The sequence below is a fragment of the Amblyraja radiata genome, chromosome 2 (assembly GCF_010909765.2).
Source record: "Amblyraja radiata isolate CabotCenter1 chromosome 2, sAmbRad1.1.pri, whole genome shotgun sequence".
Lineage (NCBI taxonomy): Eukaryota > Metazoa > Chordata > Chondrichthyes > Rajiformes > Rajidae > Amblyraja > Amblyraja radiata.
Window position 1 is genome coordinate 119,211,226 of NC_045957.1, and position 27,097 is coordinate 119,238,322.

Here is a 27,097-nt window from a genome sequence, read left to right on the forward strand (position 1 = left end):
TAGCCACGCTCCAGACTGTCTGTGGATTGCACTGTGAACAGACACCATCCGCCCACCGCTGAGGCTGGGGTGGGTGTGAAGGGACTGCAGCCTCGAAGCAGGTTCACTGACTAAAAAACCTCCCCTACGATCAAAGCCCAGTCGCTATTTGAAGGTTATGGAGCTGCTGCTGCAGCGGCAGCATGGGACGAGTCTCTGAATGGTAACAAGCTTTATTCATTTTTTTTTTGATTCTCGCCGTTGCCAGGGCGACGGGGATGATCAGAGCCACAATGGAGCTACAAATGTGTACTGCACAGTTGCGATGATGGAGGGCTTGATAGAGGGCAACGCTCCCTAAAACCGCGATATAACAGGTAACAACAACAACAACAAAAATGTTTCATTCTTACTCGACTTTCTGCCAACGCTGAGAATGTGAATCGTTTTCGGGGCGGACTTTAAACCAGGGAAGGGTGATGGCAATAAGCAGAAACAGTGCCGTCTTGCCCTTAAACATAGCTGGTCTGAAAGAATCTGTAACGAGATGGCAGTCAGTTTATTTCATACATCAGACCTGCAAATATCTTGTGCAAAAATGAACGGGCATTTAAATAGAATTGTGGGCCAACAGGATATGATGCAAGTGGGATATTCAGGGCATTTCAAAAATATATAGAGCGATCAGGATTTTAAAATACATGCACCTCATAAAATTATTCCCATTTGACTTGAGCCTGCAAATCAACAATGTTGCCCCAGGCTTAGTAATGCTGGAGATAGACACAAAATGCTGGAGTAACTAAGCGGGACAGGCAGCATCTCTGGAGAGAAGGAATGGGTGACGTTTCGGGTTGGGTCCCTTCTTCAGACTGAGAGTCAGGGGAGAGGGAGAGGCAGGGATAAGGAAGCATGAGGTGTGAGAACGAGACAAAGGGGGTGGAGATCAAGGAACATGTAGAATAGGTCATTGTTAGCTGGGAGAAGGTAACAACAAAGCAAACAGCGATAACATGTAAACGAGGTCAGAGCCTTTGTCTTGTTTTCACACCGTACACTCCCTTATCTCTCTATATCTCCCTCTCCCCTGACTCAGGCTGAAGAAGGGTCAAGACCCGAAATGTCACCCATTCCTTCTCTCCGGAGATGCTGCTTGTCCCGATGAGTTACTCCAGCATTTCTGTGCCTATCTTCGGTTTAAAACAGCATAGAAACATAGAAACATAGAAAATAGGTGCTGGAGTAGGCCATTCGGCCCTTCGAGCCTGCACCACCATTCAATATGATCATGGCTGATCATCCAACTCAGTATCCCGTACCTGCCTTCTCTCCATACCCCCTGATCCCTTTAGCCACAAGGGCCACATCCAACTCCCTCTTAAATATAGCCAATGAACTGGCCTCAACTACCTTCTGTGGCAGAGAGTTCCAGAGATTCACCACTCTCTGTGTGAAAAATGTTTTTCTCATCTCGGTCCTAAAGGATTTCCCCTCTATCCTTAAGCTGTGACCCCTTGTCCTGGACTTCCCCAACATCGAGAACAATCTCCCTGCATCTAGCCTGTCCAACCCCTTAAGCATCTGCAGTTCCTTCCAACACATTTAGCAAATGCTGGCGATTAATGCTGGCACCACTGAGAGCTCCAAGCTAAATCCATAGACTACAGATTGGACCTCCAATGGAACGGCACTGTGAATTTTGGAAATCCCCCTATTCGAGAAGGGGTGCCATGGAAAGAAAATAGGGATGGAGAATTGCAAAGGTGTATTGAATATCAATTTATTATTATTGAAAAATAATCAGAGTTTATGTTACTGGTGCGCCACAATGCTGAGAACTATATTCTGCACTCTGTTTCTTCCTCTTTGCTTTATCTTTTTTACTTGAGTTTGACCCGATTGTATTTATGTATGTCCTTATCTGATTTCATTGGATAGTATGTCAAACACAGCTTTTCACTGTACCTCGGCACAGGTGACAATAATAAGCCTGAACCTAAACCTACGATAGACACATAATACTGGAGTAACTCAGCGGGACAGGCAGCACCTCTGGAGAAAAAGGGATAGGTGACATTTCGGGTCGGAACCCTTCTTCAGATTCATGTTCATCACCGTCAACTATTCTTTTATAATGTCACCCATTCCTTTTCTACGTAGATGTCCGTGTCCTCTTGAGATGCTGCCTGACCCGCTGAGTAACTCCAGCACTTTGTGTCCATCTTCCCAGCATCTGCCCTTCCTTCCTGCACCCTAAACCTCAAGCTATAGGATGGTTGTAAGTTCATAAGTTCCAGGAGCAGAATTAGGCCATTCGGCCCATCAAGTCTACTCCGCCATTCAATCATGGCTGATCTATCTTTCCCTCTCAAAAGTCCGGAAGTGGCGGCGCTGGTGAACGGCTGCGGCTCGCCTGCAGTCCGTTTGTCTTTACTTTTTTGTGTTGTTTTTTTCCGTTTTGTCTAGTTAAGTTTTTGGTTTTTAGGTTGTGTTTATGTGGGGGGGGGGGGGGGTTGAAACGGGGCTTGCTGTCTCTCCCTTCGGGGGAATGCGACTTTTTTGTCGTATCCTCCTTCTCTGCCTCCGTCTGCGCTGAGGCCTAATGGCGGAGCTGGCGACCTCGAGACTCCGGAGGCAGCCAGTCAGGACTCACCCTGGGCTCGCTCCCGTGAGGGCGGCCCAGCTCGGGGCTGGAACGGCGCTCCCGTGAGGGGCTGTGACGCTCCCGTGAGGGCGGCCTGGCGAGGGGCTGAGACTCTCCCGTGAGGGGCTGTGGCGCTCCCATCGAAGCGGCCCATCCCAAGGGAGGTACGGCGCTCCCGTCGGAGCGGCCCAGCTGGAGGGAGGAACGGCGCTGACGTGAAGGCGATCCGGCTCGGGGCTGGAACGGTGCTCCGGTGGCTGGTACGGCGTTCTGGCGGCGGTGACCTGAGTCCGGGGTTCAGCCGCGGGCCGGCGGCTGTGTCCACTGGACTGGAGGGCGGCAGCTTCGACCACCTCGGGCCGCGGTGTTTGAGCCAGCCCGTTTGCGGGGTTCGGTGAGCCGGACTGTTTGTGCCATCGCCCGGTGGGGAATCGCCTCAGCGCAGAGGGAGAAGAGGAGGGAAGAGACTGCAGCCCTAAGATTTTTGCCTCCACCACAGTGAGGAGGTGCTTGGAGGACTCACTGTGGTGGGTGTTAATTTGTGTTTATTGTTGTTTATTATTGTATTATTGTATGTATGACTGCAGGCACGAAATTTCGTTCAGACCGTAAGGTCTGAATGACAATAAAGGAATTCAATTCAATTCAATTCAAAACAGAGTAGGTGCTGTCTGAACGGAGTTTGTACGTTCTCCCTAAGACCGGGTGGGTTTACTCCAGGTGCTCCGGTTACCTCTCACACCCCAAAGACATGCAGGTTAGTTGGTTAATTGGCTTCTGTAAAACCGTCCCTCGTGTGTGGGACAGAAACATAGAAACATAGAAAATAGGTGCAGGAGTAGGCCATTCGGCCGTTCGAGCCTGCACCGCCATTCAATATGATCATGGCTGATCATCCAACTCAGTATCCTGTACCTGCCTTCTCTCCATACCGCCTGATCCCTTTAGCCACAAGGGCCGCATCTAACTCCCTCACTAGTGAACTAGTGCACGGGTGATCACTGGCCGGCATGGACACAGTGGGCCGAAGGGACTGTTTCCACTCTGTATCTCTTAACTAAACTACATTTTGTAACACAATATATCACAGAAAATATGAATTCTAGATGTCATTAGAAAGTGCATTTCTTACATAAAGTTACATTTGGCAGAGCTGTCGTGCAGGTTTTAGGTTTGCTGGCTTCTGTAAAATATCCATTGTAGATGTCAATAAAAAGTACTTTTTTAATAGAAAAAGGTTTTTCCACCGTTGAAAGAGCACAGGTGTGAGTTACGGTAAATATTGCTGAGAAGAGCTAGTCATTGTGATTAGCTGTTTTAAAAGAAGTCTTCAACCTGTGATGTAAGGTGAGAAGGCCTTCTAAAGTTATCAGATGGAATTGAAGCCAGGGGAATCGCCTTTAATCTAGGGAACATCAATCATGCACACAGTGTAGTAAGGCCAGCACAAACACAAATGGGAAAGTCAAAAAACACTTACATCTACGCAGTGTATAGAGTGAATCCCCTCACTGACTCTGTCGACTGGTGCTCCGACAGGTTTCACTGTCCTCCTGATTAGATTTTTACTGATCATAACATTTGTAATGCTGTCGTTTTGTAATGCTGAGGCTCTGGTCAGGTCGCATTTGGAGTAATGTGAGCAGTTTTCGCAATCACAATCAATCACAATAATACTTGATTAGCCAAGTATGTTTTCCAACATATACGAGGAATTTCATTTTTCCAAGTCAGTCATACAAATAAAAAGTAACGGAACACACAAAACACATCTCAACATAAACATCTACCACAGTGACTCCTCCACATTCCTCACTGTGATGGAAGGCCTCATGTCTGAGGAAGGATGTGCCGGCTCTGGAGAGGGTCCAGAGGAGGTTTACGAGAATGATCCCAGCAATGAGTGGGTTAACATATGATGAGCGTTTGACGGCACTGGGCCTGTACTCGCTGGAGTTTAGAAGGTTGGGGGGGGGGACCTCATTGAAACTTACAGAATAATGAAAGGCAAAGATAGGGTGGATGTGGAGAGGATGTTTCCACTGGTGGGAAAGTCTAGGACCAGAAGTCAAACCCTCAGAATTAAAGGGTGCCCTTTTAGAAAGGAGGTGAGGAGGAACTTATTGAGTCAGATGGTAGGTAATCTGTGGAGCTCATTGCCACAGAGGGCTGTGGAGGCCAAGTCAGTTGATATTTTTAAGGCAGAGATAGACAAATTCTTGATTAGAACGGGTGTCAAGGGTTATGAGGAGAAGGCAGAGATCAGCCATGATTGAATGGCGGAGTGGTCTCGATGGGCCGAATGGCCTAATTCTACTCCTATAACTTGTGAACGTGAACTTGAGAATGTATGGCTCGTTGTCACCTTCCCCTCAGCTAACATTGATCCATTCCACATTTCCCTCAGTCGCCGTGCCCTCTGATCTCTCTTTTTCACACCTCACCCTTCCATATTTCAGTGTCTCCCTCTCCCCTTACTCTCAGTCTGAAGAAGGGTCTCGGCCCGAAACATCACCCATTCCTTCTCTTCAGAGATGCTGCCTGTCCCTCCGAGTTACTCCAGCATGTTGTGCCTATCTTCGTTCTATAATTAGTTTAGTTTAGTTTAGAGATACAGCGCGGAAACAGGCCCTTCGGCCCACCGAGTCAGTGCCAACCAGCGATCACCCCGTACACTAACACTATCCTACACACACTAGGGACAATTTTACAATTTTACAATTTTACCAAGCCAATTAGCCTACAAACCTGTATGTCTTTGGAGTATGGGAGGGTACCAGAGCATCCGGAGAAAACCCACGCAGGTCACGGGGAGAACGTACAAACCACCCATGGTCAGGATCGAACCTGGGTCTATGGCGCTGTAAGGCAGCAACTCATCAACACCCGTACTAATCAAAAACCTATCAATCTCCGCTTTAAAAATGCCCAATGACAATACAAATACCCTCCACAACCATCTCTGGAATGAATTCCGCAGATTCACCAACCTTTGGCTGAAAAAATTCCTCCTCATCTCCTTTCTAAAGGTACGTCCTTTTATTCTGAGGCTGGGCCCTCTAGTCCTAGACTCTCCCACTAGTGGAAACATCCTCTCCACATCCAGGTTTTTCACTATTCGGTACGTTTCAATGAGGTCCCCCCTCATCATAGAAACATAGAAAATAGGTCCTGGAGTAGGCCATTCTGCCCTGCGAGCCAGCGCAGCTATTCAATATGATCATGGCTGATCATCCAAAATTAGTACCCCGTTCCTGCTTTTTCCCCACATCCCTTGATTCCGTTAGCTTTAAGAGCTATATCTAACTCGCTCTTGAAATCATCCAGTGAATTGGCCTCCACTGCCTTCTGTGGCAGAGAATTCCATGATTCACAACTCTCTGGGTGAAAACGTTTTTCCTCAGTCCTAAATGGCCTACCCTTTATTCTTAAACTGTGACCCCTGGATCTGGAATCCCCCAACATTGGGAACATTTTTCCTGTATCTAGCCTGTCCAATCCCTTAAGAATATTATATGTTTCTATAAGATCCCATCTTCTAAATCCCAGTGAATACAAGCCCAGTCGGCCCATTCTTTCATAATATGTCAGTTCTACCATCTCGGGAATTACCCTGGTGAACCTACATTGCACTCCCTCAATAGCAAGAATGTCCTACCACAAATTAGGCTGACCAAAACTGCACACAATACTCCCAGGTGTGATCTCACCAGGGCCTGTACAACCTCCTTGCTCCTATACTCAAATCCACTCGCTATGAAGGCCAACATGCCATTTGCTTTCTTCACTCTGCTGTACCTGCATGCTTACTTTCAATGATTGATGTCACCCAGGTCTCGTTGCACCTCCTCTTTTCCTAATCTGACACGATTCAGATAATAATCCTTCTAAAAACCAGCCAGTACAGGCCCAAAGGCGTCAAATGCTCATTATACTTTATCCCAATCATTCCTGGGATCATTCTCGTAAATCTCCTCTGGACCCTCTCCAACGCCAGCACATCCTTCCTCAGATGTGGGCCCAAAATGGCTCATAATACTCCACATGCGGTCTGACCAGCGCCTTATAGAGCCCCAGCAATAAATCCATGCTTTTATATTCTGGCCCTCTCGAAACAATACCGATTCAACTTTCAAAAGTAACCTTTTGGGAATCCTGCACTTCCATTACAAGATAACATTCTAATAGTTAGAAATCCCCAAGTCCCTTTGCACCACTTCTGAATCCTCTCCCCATTTAGAAAATAGTCAACACCTTTACTCGTACTAGCAAAATGCAACGCTGGCTGAAGGGCCCGTTCCTGTGCTGTACCTTTCTATGCTCTATGTTCTTTTGTCGTGTTTTGGGATTACAAATTCTTTGGCATAATTTATAGGTATGTTGCAAAGCCTACCTGAAGCGTCGTTGAAGATCTGCCGCTGAGGCTGTGCGCGATTTTGGCGCCGTTTAGAGGGGGCGGGTTTAAAACGCGATTTTCTCTAAGCTGTTCCAATCGAAAATGTTCAGCCTAGTTAATTATTAACGAAAAATCGCTGGAAGACCCCGTCGCAAAAGCTATTATTAGGTTTAAAGGCCTTGAATAATAGTTATAGTAGTTTAAAAATCAATCTTTAAACCCGCGACCGTCATCAACCGCAGGGTCTCATAAAGAAAATAGCAGAAGGTATGCTGTATATTTTTACATTCAAAAGGGCTTCTAAAGATCCTTTTATACAAAATTTAATATTGCGAGTAGCTCAATTTGGGCCCATTATATCGCGCAGTATTTTTCTGGGCATTTGAGGCACAAATCTACCGCAATGTGAACGTTCTAAACCAGCGCGTTCCACAGGGACCCACTGGAAAGCTGATTTAAATGGGCATTTATTTACAGCAATTGAACACTGAATTCCTTCCATTTGGCCTATAAATTAATGTAAATGAGATTTAAAAATCATGTTTTATTGTGAATTATTTGTGAATATTATTTGGACATTTAGGCTATTTAAAAATGTTAATCATTTATTAAGAAATAGATAGATGTTTAGATCTAGTAATTGAAGTCTGAAATTAGCTACAATTAGGTAACTAACTAATTATATGCTTTAATTTCAGGTCATCCAAGTAAGATTATTTTATATTTGTTTCAGAATGCTTCAATCTATGATAACTGAAAATTTCATTCAGTTCTCTTAATTTTTAAGAAAGTTATGGGCTTTTGACTGTTCACGATCACAACTTTTTTGTTATGTCCATAGAAAATCAATAGGGAACAAGATGCTCATTTCCGAGTATGAAAATGGCCATAACTTTTTAAATACTTGAGATATGAAAGTGAATTAGGTGTCAAATTAAACTTATTTTTATGCTTTATCTGATGGGATAAATTACAGACTTGATTTTTAAAATCTCAAAATTTTGTAACATTGCTATAATTTAGTGTTATTTTTGGAATTAAAAATAAGAAAGGTTATTTCAAATTAAGGCACCAACTAAGGGACCAGTACAAACAGGACGGTCTGCACCAGGGCTGGAATGGAACCAATGTCCTTGGGGGAGTGTTTGCTAGTGCTGTCGGGGAGGATTTAAACTAATGTGGCAGGGGGATAGGTACAAGAGCAGAGAGGCAGGGGGGTGTAAATTGAGGGTAGAAACAAGAGGTAGCAAGGTGAAAAGTAAAAGTGGCAGGCAGACAAAACCAGGGCAAAAATCAAAAAGGGCCACTTTTCAACATAATTGTATAAGGGGTAAGAGCCTTGTGTCTCAATGCAAGGAGTATTCGTAATAAGGTGGATGAGTTGAACGTGCAGATAGCCATTAATGATTATGATATAGTTGGGATCACGGAGACATGGCTCCAGGGTGACCAAGGCTGGGAGCTGAACATCCAGGGATATTCAATATTCAGGAAGGATAGAGAGAAAGGAAAAGGAGGTGGGGTAGCATTGCTGGTCAGAGAGGAGATTAACGCAATGGAAAGGAAGGACATTAGTTTGGAGGATGTGGAATCGGTATGGGTAGAGCTGCGAAACACTAAGGGGCAGAAAACGCTAGTGGGTGTTGTGTACAGGCCACCTAACAGTAGTAGTGAAGTTGGGGATGGTATCAAACAGGAAATTAGAAATGCGTGCGACAAAGGCAAAACAGTTATAATGGGTGACTTCAATCTACATATAAATTGGGTGAATCAAATTGGCAGGGGTGCTGAGGAAGAGGATTTCTCGGAATGTATGCGTGATAGTTATCTAAATCAACATGTAGAGGAACCAACGAGAGAGCAGGCTATTTTAGACTGGGTATTGAGTAATGAGGAAAATGAGTAATGACACAAAATGCTGGAGTAACTAAGCGGGACAGGCAGCATCTCTGGAGAGAAGGAATGGGTGACGTTTCGGGTCGGGACCCTTCTTCAGACTGAGAGTCAGGGGAGAGGGAGAGGCAGGGATAAGGAAGCGTGAGGTGTGAGAACGAGACAAAGGGGGTGGAGATCAAGGAACATGTAGAATAGATCATTGTTAGCTGGGAGAAGGTAACAACAAAGCAAACAGCGATAACATGTAAACGAGGTCAGAGCCTTTGTCTTGTTTTCACACCGTACACTCCCTTATCTCTCTATATCTCCCTCTCCCCTGACTCAGGCTGAAGAAGGGTCTCGACCCGAAATGTCACCCGTTCCTTCTCTCCGGAGATGCTGCCTGTCCCGATGAGTTACTCCAGCATTTCTGTGCCTATCTTCGGTTTAAAACAGCATAGAAACATAGAAAATAGGTGCTGGAGTAGGCCATTCGGCCCTTCGAGCCTGCACCACCATTCAATATGATCATGGCTGATCATCCAACTCAGTATCCCGTACCTGCCTTCTCTCCATACCCCCTGATCCCTTTAGCCACAAGGGCCACATCCAACTCCCTCTTAAATATAGCCAATGAACTGGCCTCAACTACCTTCTGTGGCAGAGAGTTCCAGAGATTCACCACTCTCTGTGTGAAAAATGTTTTTCTCATCTCGGTCCTAAAGGATTTCCCCTCTATCCTTAAGCTGTGACCCCTTGTCCTGGACTTCCCCAACATCGAGAACAATCTTCCTGCATCTAGCCTGTCCAACCCCTTAAGCATCTGCAGTTCCTTCCAACACATTTAGCAAATGCTGGCGATTAATGCTGGCACCACTGAGAGCTCCAAGCTAAATCCATAGACTACAGATTGGACCTCCAATGGAACGGCACTGTGGATTTTGGAAATCCCCCTATTCGAGAAGGGGTGCCATGGAAAGAAAATAGGGATGGAGAATTGCAAAGGTGTATTGAATATCAATTTATTATTGTTGAAAAATAATCAGAGTTTATGTTACTGGTGCGCCACAATGCTGAGAACTATATTCTGCACTCTGTTTCTTCCTCTTTGCTTTATCTTTTTTACTTGAGTTTGACCCGATTGTATTTATGTATGTCCTTATCTGATTTCATTGGATAGTATGTCAAACACAGCTTTTCACTGTACCTCGGCACAGGTGACAATAATAAGCCTGAACCTAAACCTACGATAGACACATAATACTGGAGTAACTCAGCGGGACAGGCAGCACCTCTGGAGAAAAAGGGATAGGTGACATTTCGGGTCGGAACCCTTCTTCAGATTCATGTTCATCACCGTCAACTATTCTTTTATAATGTCACCCATTCCTTTTCTACGTAGATGTCCGTGTCCTCTTGAGATGCTGCCTGACCCGCTGAGTAACTCCAGCACTTTGTGTCCATCTTCCCAGCATCTGCCCTTCCTTCCTGCACCCTAAACCTCAAGCTATAGGATGGTTGTAAGTTCATAAGTTCCAGGAGCAGAATTAGGCCATTCGGCCCATCAAGTCTACTCCGCCATTCAATCATGGCTGATCTATCTTTCCCTCTCAAAAGTCCGGAAGTGGCGGCGCTGGTGAACGGCTGCGGCTCGCCTGCAGTCCGTTTGTCTTTACTTTTTTGTGTTGTTTTTTTCCGTTTTGTCTAGTTAAGTTTTTGGTTTTTAGGTTGTGTTTATGTGGGGGAGGGGGGGGTTGAAACGGGGCTTGCTGTCTCTCCCTTCGGGGGAATGCGACTTTTTTGTCGTATCCCCCTTCTCTGCCTCCGTCTGCGCTGAGGCCTAATGGCGGAGCTGGCGACCTCGAGACTCCGGAGGCAGCCAGTCAGGACTCACCCTGGGCTCGCTCCCGTGAGGGCGGCCCAGCTCGGGACTGGAACGGCGCTCCCGTGAGGGGCTGTGACGCTCCCGTGAGGGCGGCCTGGCGAGGGGCTGAGACTCTCCCGTGAGGGGCTGTGGCGCCAACATCGAAGCGGCCCATCCCAAGGGAGGTACGGCGCTCCCGTCGGAGCGGCCCAGCTGGAGGGAGGAACGGCGCTGACGTGAAGGCGATCCGGCTCGGGGCTGGAACGGTGCTCCGGTGGCTGGGACGGCGTTCTGGCGGCGGTGACCTGAGTCCGGGGTTCAGCCGCGGGCCGGCGGCTGTGTCCACTGGACTGGAGGGCGGCAGCTTCGACCACCTCGGGCCGCGGTGTTTGAGCCGGCCCGTTTGCGGGGTTCGGTGAGCCGGACTGTTTGTGCCATCGCCCGGTGGGGAATCGCCTCAGCGCAGAGGGAGAAGAGGAGGGAAGAGACTGCAGCCCTAAGATTTTTGCCTCCACCACAGTGAGGAGGTGCTTGGAGGACTCACTGTGGTGGGTGTTAATTTGTGTTTATTATTGTATTATTGTATGTATGACTGCAGGCACGAAATTTCGTTCAGACCGTAAGGTCTGAATGACAATAAAGGAATTCAATTCAATTCAATTCAAAACAGAGTAGGTGCTGTCTGAACGGAGTTTGTACGTTCTCCCTAAGACCGGGTGGGTTTACTCCAGGTGCTCCGGTTACCTCTCACACCCCAAAGACATGCAGGTTAGTTGGTTAATTGGCTTCTGTAAAACCGTCCCTCGTGTGTGGGACAGAAACATAGAAACATAGAAAATAGGTGCAGGAGTAGGCCATTCGGCCCTTCGAGCCTGCACCGCCATTCAATATGATCATGGCTGATCATCCAACTCAGTATCCTGTACCTGCCTTCTCTCCATACCGCCTGATCCCTTTAGCCACAAGGGCCGCATCTAACTCCCTCACTAGTGAACTAGTGCACGGGTGATCACTGGCCGGCATGGACACAGTGGGCCGAAGGGACTGTTTCCACTCTGTATTTCTTAACTAAACTACATTTTGTAACACAATATATCACAGAAAATATGAATTCTAGATGTCATTAGAAAGTGCATTTCTTACATAAAGTTACATTTGGCAGAGCTGTCGTGCAGGTTTTAGGTTTGCTGGCTTCTGTAAAATATCCATTGTAGATGTCAATAAAAAGTACTTTTTTAATAGAAAAAGGTTTTTCCACCGTTGAAAGAGCACAGGTGTGAGTTACGGTAAATATTGCTGAGAAGAGCTAGTCATTGTGATTAGCTGTTTTAAAAGAAGTCTTCAACCTGTGATGTAAGGTGAGAAGGCCTTCTAAAGTTATCAGATGGAATTGAAGCCAGGGGAATCGCCTTTAATCTAGGGAACATCAATCATGCACACAGTGTAGTAAGGCCAGCACAAACACAAATGGGAAACTCAAAAAACACTTACATCTACGCAGTGTATAGAATGAATCCCCTCACTGACTCTGTCGACTGGTGCTCTGACAGGTTTCACTGTCCTCCTGATTAGATTTTTACTGGTCATAACAATTGTAATGCTGTCGTTTTGTAATGCTGAGGCTCTGGTCAGGCCGCATTTGGAGTAATGTGAGCAGTTTTCGCAATCACAATCAATCACAATAATACTTGATTAGCCAAGTATGTTTTCCAACATATACGAGGAATTTCATTTTTCCAAGTCAGTCATACAATTAAAAAGTAACGGAACACACAAAACACATCTCAACATAAACATCCACCACAGTGACTCCTCCACATTCCTCACTGTGATGGAAGGCCTCATGTCTGAGGAAGGATGTGCCGGCTCTGGAGAGGGTCCAGAGGAGGTTTACGAGAATGATCCCAGCAATGAGTGGGTTAACATATGATGAGCGTTTGACGGCACTGGGCCTGTACTCGCTGGAGTTTAGAAGGTTGGGGGGGGGGACCTCATTGAAACTTACAGAATAATGAAAGGCAAAGATAGGGTGGACGTGGAGAGGATGTTTCCAATGGTGGGAAAGTCTAGGACCAGAGGTCAAACCCTCAGAATTAAAGGGCGCCCTTTTAGAAAGGAGGTGAGGAGGAACTTATTGAGTCAGATGGTAGTTAATTGCCACAGAAGGCTGTGGAGGCCAAGTCAGTTGATATTTTTAAGGCAGAGATAGACAAATTCTTGATTAGAACGGGTGTCAAGGGTTATGAGGAGAAGGCAGAGATCAGCCATGATTGAATGGCGGAGTGGTCTCGATGGGCCGAATGGCCTAATTCTACTCCTATAACTTGTGAACGTGAACTTGAGAATGTATGGCTCGTTGTCACCTTCCCCTCAGCTAACATTGATCCATTCCACATTTCCCTCAGTCGCCGTGCCCTCTGATCTCTCTTTTTCACACCTCGCCCTTCCATATTTCAGTGTCTCCCTCTCCCCTTACTCTCAGTCTGAAGAAGGGTCTCGGCCCGAAACATCACCCATTCCTTCTCTTCAGAGATGCTGCCTGTCCCTCCGAGTTACTCCAGCATGTTGTGCCTATCTTCGTTCTATAATTAGTTTAGTTTAGTTTAGAGATACAGCGCGGAAACAGGCCCTTCGGCCCACCGAGTCAGTGCCAACCAGCGATCACCCCGTACACTAACATTATCCTACACACACTAGGGACAATTTTACAATTTTACAATTTTACCAAGCCAATTAGCCTACAAATCTGTATGTCTTTGGAGTATGGGAGGGTACCAGAGCATCCGGAGAAAACCCACGCAGGTCACGGGGAGAACGTACAAACCACCGATGGTCAGGATCGAACCTGGGTCTCTGGCGCTGTAAGGCAGCAACTCATCAACACCCGTACTAATCAAAAACCTATCAATCTCCGCTTTAAAAATGCCCAATGACAATACAAATACCCTCCACAACCATCTCTGGAATGAATTCCGCAGATTCACCACCCTTTGGCTGAAAAAATTCCTCCTCATCTCCTTTCTAAAGGTACGTCCTTTTATTCTGAGGCTGGGCCCTCTAGTCCTAGACTCTCCCACTAGTGGAAACATCCTCTCCACATCCAGGCTTTTCACTATTCGGTACGTTTCAATGAGGTCCCCCCTCATCATAGAAATATAGAAAATAGGTCCTGGAGTAGGCCATTCTGCCCTTCGAGCCAGCGCAGCTATTCAATATGATCATGGCTGATCATCCAAAATTAGTACCCCGTTCCTGCTTTTTCCCCACATCCCTTGATTCCGTTAGCTTTAAGAGCTATATCTAACTCGCTCTTGAAATCATCCAGTGAAATGGCCTCCACTGCCTTCTGTGGCAGAGAATTCCATGATTCACAACTTTCTGGGTGAAAACGTTTTTCCTCAGTCCTAAATGGCCTACCCTTTATTCTTAAACTGTGACCCCTGGATCTGGAATCCCCCAACATTGGGAACATTTTTCCTGTATCTAGCCTGTCCAATCCCTTAAGAATATTATATGTTTCTATAAGATCCCATCTTCTAAATCCCAGTGAATACAAGCCCAGTCGGCCCATTCTTTCATAATATGTCAGTTCCACCATCTCGGGAATTACCCTGGTGAACCTGCATTGCACTCCCTCAATAGCAAGAATGTCCTACCACAAATTAGGCTGACCAAAACTGCACACAATACTCCCAGGTGTGATCTCACCAGGGCCTGTACAACTGCAGAAGGACCTCCTTGCTCCTATACTCAAATCCACTCTCTATGAAGGCCAACATGCCATTTGCTTTCTTCACTCTGCTGTACCTGCATGCTTACTTTCAATGATTGATGTCACCCAGGTCTCGTTGCACCTCCTCTTTTCCTAATCTGACACGATTCAGATAATAATCCTTCTAAAAACCAGCCAGTACAGGCCCAAAGGCGTCAAATGCTCATTATACTTTATCCCAATCATTCCTGGGATCATTCTCGTAAATCTCCTCTGGACCCTCTCCAACGCCAGCACATCCTTCCTCAGATGTGGGCCCAAAATGGCTCATAATTCTCCACATGCGGTCTGACCAGCGCCTTATAGAGCCCCAGCAATAAATCCATGCTTTTATATTCTGGCCCTCTCGAAACAATACCGATTCAACTTTCAAAAGTAACCTTTTGGGAATCCTGCACTTCCATTACAAGATAACATTCTAATAGTTAGAAATCCCCAAGTCCCTTTGCACCACTTCTGAATCCTCTCCCCATTTAGAAAATAGTCAACACCTTTACTCGTACTAGCAAAATGCAACGCTGGCTGAAGGGCCCGTTCCTGTGCTGTACCTTTCTATGCTCTATGTTCTTTTGTCGTGTTTTGGGATTACAAATTCTTTGGCATAATTTAGTGTTATTTTTGGAATTAAAAATAAGAAAGGTTATTTCAAATTAAGGCACCAACTAAGGGACCAGTACAAACAGGACGGTCTGCACCTGGGCTGGAATGGAACCAATGTCCTTGGGGGAGTGTTTGCTAGTGCTGTCGGGGAGGATTTAAACTAATGTGGCAGGGGGATAGGTACAAGAGCAGAGAGGCAGGGGGGTGTAAATTGAGGGTAGAAACAAGAGGTAGCAAGGTGAAAAGTAAAAGTGGCAGGCAGACAAAACCAGGGCAAAAATCAAAAAGGGCCACTTTTCAACATAATTGTATAAGGGGTAAGAGCCTTGTGTCTCAATGCAAGGAGTATTCGTAATAAGGTGGATGAGTTGAACGTGCAGATAGCCATTAATGATTATGATATAGTTGGGATCACGGAGACATGGCTCCAGGGTGACCAAGGCTGGGAGCTGAACATCCAGGGATATTCAATATTCAGGAAGGATAGAGAGAAAGGAAAAGGAGGTGGGGTAGCATTGCTGGTCAGAGAGGAGATTAACGCAATGGAAAGGAAGGACATTAGTTTGGAGGATGTGGAATCGGTATGGGTAGAGCTGCGAAACACTAAGGGGCAGAAAACGCTGGTGGGTGTTGTGTACAGGCCACCTAACAGTAGTAGTGAAGTTGGAGATGGTATCAAACAGGAAATTAGAAATGCGTGCGACAAAGGCAAAACAGTTATAATGGGTGACTTCAATCTACATATAGATTGGGTGAATCAAATTGGCAGGGGTGCTGAGGAAGAGGATTTCTCGGAATGTATGCGTGATAGTTATCTAAATCAACATGTAGAGGAACCAACGAGAGAGCAGGCTATTTCAGACTGGGTATTGTGTAATGAGGAAGGGTTAGTTAGCAGTCTTGTTGTACGTGCCCCCTTGGGCAAGAGTGACCATAATATGGTTGAGTTCTTCATTAGGATGGAGAGTGACATTGTTAATTCAGAAACAATGGTTCTGAACATAAAAAAAGGTAACTTTGAGGGTATGAGACGTGAATGGGCCAAGATTGACTGGCAATTAATTCTAAAAGGGTTGACGGTGGATATGCAATGGAAGACATTTAAAGACTGCATGGATGAACTACAAAAATTGTTCATCCCAGTTTGGCAAAAGAATAAATCAGGGAAGGTAGTGCTTCCGTGGATAACAAGGGAAATCAGGGATAGTATCACAGCGAAGGATGATGCGTACAAATTAGCCAGAAAAAGCAGCATACCAGAGGACTGGGAGAAATTCAGAGACCAGCAGAGGAGGACAAAGGGCTTAATTAGGAAAGGAAAAATAGATTATGAAAGAAAACTGGCAGGGAACATAAAAACTAACTGCCAAAGTTTTTATAGATATGTGAAAAGAAAGAGATTAGTTAAAACAAATGTAGGTCCCTTGCAGTCAGAAACAGGTGATTTGATCATGGGGAACAAGGATATGGCGGACCAATTGAATAACTACTTTGGTTCCGTCTTCACTAAGGAAGACATAAATAATATGCCGGAAATAGCAGGGGAGTTGGAGGAATTGAGTGAAATCCAGGTTAGTCGGGAAGTGGTGTTGGGTAAATTGAATGGATTAAAGGCCGATAAATCCCCAGGGCCAGATAGGCTGCATCCCAGAGTACTTAAGGAAGTAGCTCCAGAAATAGTGGATGCATTAGTAATAATCTTTCAAAACTCTTTAAATTCTGGAGTAGTTCCTGAGGATTGGCGGGTAGCAAACGTAACCCCACTTTTTAAGAAGGGGAATTATAGACCAGTTAGTCTAACATCGGTAGTGGGGAAACTGCTAGAATCAGTTATTAAAGATGAGATAGCAGCACATTTGGAAAGTGGTGAAATCATTGGACAAAGTCAGCATGGATTTACGAAAGGTAAATCATGTCTGACGAATCTTATAGAATTTTTCAAGGATGTAACTAGTAGCGTGGATAGGGGAGAACCAGTGGATGTGGTGTATCTGGACTTCCAGAAGGCTTTCGACAAGGTCCCACATAAGAGATTAGTATACAAACTTAAAGCACACGGCATTGGGGGTTCAGTATTGATGTGGATAGAGAACTGGCTGGCAAACAGGGAGCAAAGAGTAGGAGTAAACGGCTCCTTTTCACAATGGCGGGCAGTGACTAGTGGGGTACCGCAAGGCTCAGTGCTGGGACCCCAGCTATTTACAATATATATTAATGATCTGGATGAGGGAATTGAAGGCAATATCTCCAAGTTTGCGGATGACACTAAGCTGGGGAGCAGTGTTAGCTGTGAGGAGGATGCTAGGAGACTGCAAGGTGACTTGGATAGGCTGGGTGAGTGGGCAAATGTTTGGCAGATGCAGTATAATGTGGATAAGTGTGAGGTTATCCATTTTGGTGGCAAAAACAGGAAAGCAGACTATTATATAAATGGTGGCCGATTAGGAAAAGGGGAGATGCAGCGAGACCTGGGTGTCATGGTACACCAGTCATTGAAAGTAGGCATGCAGGTGCAGCAGGCAGTGAAGAAAGCGAATGGTATGTTAGCTTTCATAGCAAAAGGATTTGAGTATAGGAGCAGGGAGGTTCTACTGCAGTTGTACAGGGTCTTGGTGAGACCACACCTGGAGTATTGCATACAGTTTTGGTCTCCAAATCTGAGGAAGGACATTATTGCCATAGAGGGAGTGCAGAGAAGGTTCACCAGACTGATTCCTGGGATGTCAGGACTGTCTTATGAAGCAAGACTGGATAGACTTGGTTTGTACTCTCTAGAATTTAGGAGATTGAGAGGGGATCTTATAGAAACTTACAAAATTCTTAAGGGATTGGACAGGCTAGATGCAGGAAGATTGTTCCCGATGTTGGGGAGGTCCAGGACAAGGGGTCACAGCTTAAGGATAAGGGGGAAATCCTTTAAAACCGAGATGAGAAAAACTTTTTTCACACAGAGAGTGATGAATCTCTGGAACTCTCTGCCACAGAGGGTAGTTGACCCAGTTCATTGGCTATATTTAAAAGGGAGTTAGATGTGGCCCTTGTGGCTAAAGGGATCAGAGGGTATGGAGAGAAGGCAGGTACGGGATACTGAGTTGGATGATCAGCCATGATCATATTGAATGGCGGTGCAGGCTCGAAGGGCCGAATGGCCTACTCCTGCACCTAATTTCTATGTTTCCATGTTTCTATAACTATTTAGTGTAGTTTAGTTTAGATTAGTTTAGTTTGGAGATACAGCACGGAAACAGGCCCTTCAGCCCACCGAGCCCGACACCGACCAGCGATCCCCGCACACTAGCACTATCCTACACACTAGGGACAATTTACACAAGCCAGTTAACTTACAAATCTGCACGTCTTTAGAATGTAGGATGAGTTTAGTTTCGTTTATTGTCACGTGTACCAAGGTACAGTGAAAAGTTTTTGTTGTGTGCTAACCAGTCAGCAGGCAGACAATATGTGATTACAATCGAGCCGTCCACAGTGTACAGATACAGGATAAAGGGAATAATGTTCAGTGCAAGATAAAGTCCAGTAAAGTCCGATCAAGGATAGTCCAATGGTCTCCAATGAGGTAGATAGTAGCTCAGGACTGCTCTGGCGGCACTGTCATATGTTGATACAATGGAATGGCTGGGCTTGTATACTCTGGAATTTAGAAGGATGAGAGGAGATCTTATTGAAACATATAAGATTATTAAGGGATTAGACACGCTAGAGGCAGGAAACATGTTCCTGATTTTGGGAGAGTCCAGAACTAGGGACCACAGTTCAAGAATAAGGGGTAGGCCATTTAGAACGGAGATGAAGAAAAACTTTTTCATCCAGAGAGTTGTGAATCTGTGGAAATCTCTGCCTCATAAGGCAATGGAGGCCAATTTTCTGGATGATTTCAAGGGAGTTAGATAGAGCTCTTAAAGATAGCGGAGTCAAGGGATATGGTGAGAAGGCAGGAACGGGGTACTGAATGTGAATGATCAGCCATGATCACAGAGAAAAGCGGTGCTGGCTCGAAGGGCCCAATGGCCTACTACTGCACCTATTGTCTATTGTCTAGTTCTTGGTAGGATGGTTCAGTTGCCTGATAGCAACTGAATTGAAACTGTCCCTGAATCTGGAGATGTGCGTTTTCACACTTTTATACCTATTGCCTAATTGGAGCGGGGAGAAGAGGGAGTGGCCAGGGTGCGACTGGTCCTTGATTATGCCTCTGGCCTTGCCGAGGCAGCGTGTGGTGCAAATGGAGCCAATAGAAGGGAGGTTGATTTGTGTGATGGTCTGGGCTGCGTCCACAATTCGCTGCAATTTCTTCAGGTCTTGGATGAAGCTGCTCCCAAACCGTGCTGTGATGCATCGCAAAGCATCCGATGCTCCGGAAGTAGTTTAGAGATACAGCACGGAAACCACTCCCCTCGGCCCAGCAAGTCAGTCACGATCGAACCCGGACCTCTGACGCTGTAAAGCAGCAAATCTAACTTTGCACCACTGTGCTGTCCCCTTTATATTATTACACAATATTATATAATGTTTTTAATATTATTTATAATCGTAAACGTCCATGGATTATTTTAATGGCTGTCGTCATCTTACAACTGCTCCAATAATCTCTCTTAATGATTTTCAAAAAATATCGCTGTCCGAGGATTTGCTGGCATTTCATCGTACACATCACCGTCGTTGTTGTCATGCACATCACATCTATCCTGTAGCAAATGTTTGCACATTCATCTTTGAGTGAAGGGATAATATCAGGGAATGTGTAGGTGCTCAGCAAGGGCAATCAACGGTCAATGAAACCGTGTGATTGGTAGCAAAATTAGGAATTGAATGCAGAACATTAGTGTGTAGAGGGCGCTGGGTGGGTGGGTGGCTGGAAAGCACATCCTTCTAAACGCCAGCGAGCAGTACGCCCACAGCCGTCAAACGCTCATCATTTGTTAACCCAATCATCTCTTCAGGATCATTCCTGTAAACCTGGCGCGGACTCGTTGGGCCGAAGGGCCTGTTTCCGCGCTGTATCTCTAAACCGAACTAAACAATCTTAGGGGCTTGTCCCACTTTCACAACCTAATTCACGACCTCTGCCGAGTTTGCCCTTGACTCGCAGCATGGTCGTCACGAGGTCGTAGGTAGGTCGTGATGCTAGTCGTAGGTACTCGTGGCATCAAGTAGGTCGAGGCGTATTTTCTAGCCTGATGAAAAATGTCCACGAGTAAAAAAGGTCGTGAATTAGGTGGTGAAAGTGGGACAGGCCCTTTAGACCAGTGTGTATAGAGTGATCGCTGGTCGAACTGGACTCGGTGGGCCGAAGGGCCTGTTCCGCATTATATTTCTAAAGCCTAAAGAGATAAAGTCCCAGCCTACCCAGCTTCTTCTTGTCTGTGGTCCTATCGAGCTTCTGCTGCTGGAATAACTTAGGACACTCACAGTGATTAAGATCCAAAGACTTTATTAGCGTTACAGCATAGGTAACTTCATCTTAATACGTAACTCAAGACTGAGGGAGAAAGGGCAGAGGCGCTTTCTGTAAAACTAGTGGGTGGAGCCACAAAGTATGACTCATAATATGAGTGACACTGATCTACATGTGCCGCTTAGGTGATAGAGTCATACAGCATGGACACAGGCCCTTCGGCCCAACTCTTTCATGCTGACCAAGATGCCTCATTGAGGCTTGTCCCATTTGGCCCATATCCTTTAGGCTTTAGAGATGCAGCGTGGAAACAAGCCCTTCAGCCCACTTATTCCACACCGACCAGCGATCTCCGTACACTAATACTATCCTACACACATTAGGGGCAATTTACAATTCTTACCGAAGCGAATTAACCTACAAACCTGCACGTCTTTGGAGTGTGGGAGGAAACCGGAGCTTCCAGAGAAAGCCCACGCGGTCACAAGGAGAACGTACAAACTCCATACAGACAGCACCCGTAGTCTGGATCGAAACCAGGTCTCTGGCGCTGTGAGGGAGCAACTCTACCGCTGCGCCACTGTGCCGCCCTAAATTAGTTTTTATCCATTGTCTCCTTCATAGATTTCTATCCCTTGCAGAGCTGCTGTGAAGGCAACATGAAAATAGAAATTTGTTATTTTCTGTCTTCTGAAATGGGAGATTGATGTGTTCCAAAACAGTCCCCAGAAATTGCCTATCATTCAAACACTGAGATATTGGATTCACAATGTTTTGCTCTTTCAGAGATTGCTGTGATACTCAAAAATCCAGCTAGCAGTTGAACTGAACTGTCAGTCCCCCCCCCACCCCCTCACAAATGAGTCACAGAGTGATACAGCGTGGAAACAGGTCCTTCGGCCCAACTTGCCCACACCGGCAGCATGCCCCATCTACACTAGTCCGATCTTACTTACAAAATTCTTAAGGGGTTGGACAGGCTAGATGCAGGAAGATTGTTCCCGATGTTGGGGAAGTCCAGAACTAGGGGTCACAGTTTAAGGATAAGAGGGAAGTCATTTAGGACCGAGATGAGAAAATCATTTTTTACACAGAGAGTGGTGAATCTGTGGAATTCTCTGCCACAGAAGGTAGTTGAGGCCAGTTCATTGGCTATATTTAAGAGGGAGTTAGATGTGGCCCTTGTGGCTAAAGGGATCAGGGGGTATGGAGAGAAGGCAGGTACAGGATACTGAGTTGGATGATCAGCCATGATCATATTGAATGGCGGTGCAGGCTCGAAGGGCCGAATGGCCTACTCCTGCACCTATTTTCTATGTTTCTATGTTTCTATCTGCCTGCCTTTGGCCCACATCCCTCTATACCTACCTTATTCATGTACCTGTCCAAATGTTTCTTAAACGTTGCGATAGTCCCTGCCTCAACTACCTCCTCCGGCAGCTCGTTCCAGAGGATGTAGTCGAGGCAGGTACTATAAAGTATTTAAAATAACTTGGAAAGGTAAATGAATGGACAAGGTTTAGAGGGTTGTGGACAAATCGTGGGGAGGTGGGACTAGTGTAGATGGGGCATGTTGGTCGGTGTGGGCAAGTTGGGCCGAAGGGCCTATTTTCACAAATGGGATGAGCTGAGATAGGGCAGCTTGGTTGGCATGGACGGGTTGGGTGGAAGGGCTTGATTCTGTACTGTACAATGCGATGATTTAACACCATTTCGATCCGAAATATTCTTGGTTCTATCTCCATGGATACTGCCTAACTGGCTGAGTAGTTATAGAATAACACAGCGTAGAAACAGGCCCTTCGGCCCAAGGCCTACTGGTTCTCCCAGTTGCCAACCATTTTAATTCCCCTTCCCATTCCCACACTGACCTTTCTGTCCTGGGCCTCCTCCATTTCCAGAATGAGGCCACACGTAAACTGGTGCAACAGCACTTCATATTCCGCTTGGATGGCTTGGCTTACAACCCAATTTTTAGGAAGTGAAGCGGTACACATACCTCGGTATACATTGACGGTGCTGAAGTAGAGATGGTTAAAGCTTCAAATTCTTAGGAATAAATATCTCCAGCAATTTGTCCTGGATTAGCCATATTGAAGCAATGGCCAAGAAGGTGGGTGGCAGTGTGAACTGTGAGGAGGATGCTATGAGAATGCAGGGTGACTTGGACAGGTTGGGGGAGTGGCCAGATGCATGGCAGATGAAGTTTAATGTGGATAAATGTGAGGTTATCCACTATGGTATCAAAAACAGGAAGGCAGATTGCTATCTAAATGGCGTCAAGTTGGGAAAAGAAGAAGTACAACGGGATCTGGGGGTCCTTGTTCATCAGTCTACGAAAGTAAGCATGCAGGTACAGCAGGCAGTGAAGAAAGCGAATGGCATGTTGGCCTTTGTAGCAAGAGGAGTCGAGTTTTGGAGCAAAGAGGTCCTTCTGCAGTTGTACAGGGCCCTACTGAGACCACACATGGTGTATTGAGTGCAGTTTTGGTCCCCTAATTTGAGGAAGGATATTCTTGCTATCGAGGGAGTATGAGGCAGCATAGGTTGACAAGGTTAATTCCCGGGATGGCGGGACAGTCATATGCTGAAAGAATGGAGCGCCTGGGCTTGTACACTCTGGAGTTTAAAAGGATGAGAGGGGATCTTATTGAAACATATAAGATTGTTAAAGGTTTGGACACACTAGAGGCAGGAAACAAGTTCCCGATGTTGGGGGAGTCCAGAACCAGGGGTCACAGTTTAAGAATAGGGGGTAAGCCATTTAGAACGGAGACGAGGAAACACTTTTTCTCACAGAGAGTTGTGAGTCTGTGAAATTCTCTGCCTCAGAGGGCGGTGGAGGCCGGTTCTCTGCATACTTTCAAGAGAGAGCTTGATAGGGCTCTTAAAGATAGCAGAGTCAGGAGCTATGGGGAGAAGGCAGGAATGGGGTACTGATTGAGAATGATCAGCCATGATCACATTGAATGGCGGTGCTGGCTCGAAGGGCCGAATGGCCTACTCCTGCACCTATTGTCTATTGTCTATTGTCTATGAAGCACACCAACGCCTCGACTTCCTTGGAAGACTTAGGAAGTTCGGCACGGCCCCGACTACTCTCACCAACTTCTGCAGCCTATGTACCATAGAAAGCATTTTACCAGCATGCATCACAGCATGGTTTGGGAACAGCTCCATCCAAGACCGCAAGAAATTGTGGAGGGTATCTGGATCTAGCTGCCAGTGGGGGTAGTTGAGTCAGTGCTAGAATAGCGTTTAGAATACACTCGGACAGGAGAGGCCTGCATAGAGTGAATGTGGGGTGGATGTTTCCACCAGTGGGAGAGTCTACAACCAGAGGACATAGAATAAGAGGACATTCCTTTAGGAAGGAGACGAGAAGGAATTTAGTCAGAGGGTGGTGAATCTGTGGAATTCATTGCCACCGAAGGCTGTGAAGGCCGTCAATGGATATTTTTAAGGTCGAGATAGGTAGATTCTTAATTAGTACGGGTGTCAAGGGTTACAGGGAGAAGGCAGGAGAATGGGGTTAGGAGGGAGAGATAGATCAGCCATGATTGAGTGGCGGGGTAGACTTGATGGGCCAAATTGCGTAATTCTGTTCTAATCACTTATGAACTTATGAATATAGATAGGAAAGGTTTCGCGGGAAAAGGGCTAAACGTGGGTAAATGAGACTAGCCTAGATGGGACATCTTAGTTGGCATGGACACGGTAGGCTGAAGGGCCTGTTTCCGTGCTGTATGAGTGTTTAGTTTAGTTAAGTTTATTGACTTTAGTTTATTGACACATGTACCAAGGTACAGTGAAAAGCTTTTGTTGCGTTCTAACCAGTCAATGGAAAGACAATACATGATTACAATCGAGCCGTCCACAGTGCACAGATACAGGATAAAGGGTTTAGTGCAAGATGGCGGCACGGAGGCGCAGCGGTAGAGTTGCTGCTTCACAGCGCCAGAGACCCGGGTTTGATCCTGACTACGGGTGCTGTCTGTACGGAGTTTGTACGTTCTCCCCGTATCCTGCGTGGATTTTCTCCGGGTAACCCGGTTTCCTCCCACACTCCAAAGACGTAGAGTTTTGTAGGTTAATTGGCTTGGTATAAAAGTTAATTGTCGCTAATGTGGTCAGGATAGTGTAAGTGTGCGGGGATCGCTGGCCGGCGCGTACTTGGTGGACTGAAGGGCCTGTTTCCGCGCTGTATCTCTAAACTAAACTAAACTAATAAGGTGTTCAAGAAGGAACTGCAGATGCTGGAAAATCGAAGGTAATAATAATAATGGATGGGATTTATATAGCGCCTTTCTAATACTCAAGGCGCTTTACATCGCATTATTCATTCACTCCTCAGTCACACTCGGTGGTGGTAAGCTACTTCTGTAGCCACAGCTGCCCTGGGGCAGACTGACGGAAGCGTGGCTGCCAATCTGCGCCTACGGCCCCTCCGACCACCACCAATCACTCACACACATTCACACACAGGCAAAGGTGGGTGAAGTGTCTTTCCCAAGGACACAACGACAGTATGCACTCCAAGCGGGATTCGAACCGGCTACCATCCGGTCGCCAGCTGAACACTTAGCCCATTGTGCCATCTGTCGTCCCAAAATTCTGCAGATGCTGGAAATCGGAAACAAAAAACCAGGAAGAGTTAAAGTTATAGATTCATACTGGAGACACTCGTACTATCATTAATTGGACTTTCCTGGACTTCATTAGTTTAGGTAGACAAAAGTGCTGGAGCGAAGGAAATAGGCAACATTTCGGGCCAAAACGTTGCCTATTTCCTTTGCTCCATAGATGCTGCCGCACCCGCTGATTTTCTCCAGCACTTTTGTCTACCTAAACTAATGAAGTCCAGGAAAGTCCAATTAATGATAGTACGAGTGTCTCCAGTATGAATCTATAACTTTAACTCTTCCTGGTTTTTTGTTTCCGATTTCCAGCATCTGCAGAATTTGGCTTTTGGATCTGGTTGGTTTTAATATATCTTAGGAGTAAATTCATTGAATAAACACTGGATTTCCAATTTTCAATGTTGAAGTAATAATTTTAGAAATAAATTATTGTAAGTAAGTAAGTTTATTGGCCAAGTATTCACATCCAAGGAATTTGACTTGGTGCTCCGCCCGCAAGTGACAACATGACATAACAGTGACAGTTACGAATGACTCAGAAAACACTAAACATTAATAATAATAAAACATTAATAATAAAAGATTATTGATTAAACATGTTAATTAAGTAAAATACCAGAGCAAAAGGAGGCTACAGATTTTTGGTTATAGAGTAGAGCAACTACTCGTGGAAAAAAAGCTGTTTTTATGTCTGGCTGTGGCAGCTTTGACAGTCCGGAGTCGCCTTCCAGAGGGAAGTGATTCAAAGAGTTTGTGGCCAGGGTGAGTGGGGTCAGAGATGATCTTGCCCGCTCGCTTCCATATTAAAACTTAATATGATCATATACTTGGCAATATGTTCCTCGCACTTTCCAAAAAAATGTGTGTTATGTTATTCAAGGTGACCGGAAAAGTAATCTTCAGAAGCAAAAGTGAACACAAATTGCTTTGCGTTTATTAAATGAAATAGTATTATCGTCTGCAGGGTATTACTCCTGTCATGCCTTGAAACAGGATCCAGGTGGTTTGTGCTGTAGTGTGAAATTAGATGTCAATCAGTCACAGCAAATCATCTATTCTTAGTCCCACTAAAATATACAGGTGGATATGAAGGTCGAATCGCAGGTGGATAAGGTGGTCAAAAAGACATTTGGCACATTGGCCTTCATCAGTCAGAGTATTGAGCATAGAAGTTGGGAGGTCATGTTGCAGTTGTATAAGACGTTGATGAGACGGCATTTATAATATTGTGTTCAGTTCTGGGCACCATGTTATGGGAAAGATATTGTCAAGCTTGAAAGGGTTCAGAGAAGATTTACAAGGATGTTGCCAGGACTAGAGGGTGTGAGCTATAGGGAGAGGTTGAGTAGGCTGGGTCTCTATTCCATCGAGCACAGGAGGATGAGGGGAGATCTTATAGAGGTATACAAAATTATGAGTGGAATTTTGAGAAGTTGTTCGGCACGGACTTGTAGGGCCGAGATGGCCTGTTTCCGTGCTGTAATTGTTATATGGTTATATGGTTAATAGGTTGGGTAGATGCACGGAGACTTTTAACCAGAGTAGGGGAATCGAGGACCAGTGGACATGGGTTCAAGGTGAAGGGGAAAAGATTTAACAGGAATCCGAGGGGTAACTTTTTCACACAAAGGGTGGCGGGTGTATGGAACAAGCTGCCAGAGGAAGTAGTTGAGGCTGGGACTATCCCATCATTTAAGAAACAGTTGGACAGGTACATGGATAGGACAGGATTTGGAGGGTAATGGACCAAGCACAGGCAAGCGGGACTAAGGTAGCTGGGACATTGTTGGCCAGTATGGGTGAGTTGGGCCGAAGGGCCTGTTTCCACACGGTATCACTCTGTAACTATGACTCTACCTGGAACAGAAGAGAAAGATCCATTCTTGCAGACAGGACTTTAGACAAATCATTAGA

At 45.7% G+C, this 27,097-nt stretch overlaps 1 long non-coding RNA gene across 1 annotated transcript in view; it reads left to right on the forward strand.

Annotated features, from left to right (window-relative positions):
* Nucleotides 1-27,097, forward strand: part of LOC116967763 — a 41,422-nt gene continuing 14,325 nt past the window's right edge. Inside the window, exon 1 of the long non-coding RNA XR_004410314.1 lies at nt 1-356. This is a non-coding gene — a long non-coding RNA (uncharacterized LOC116967763). The remainder of the gene's footprint in view (nt 357-27,097) is intronic.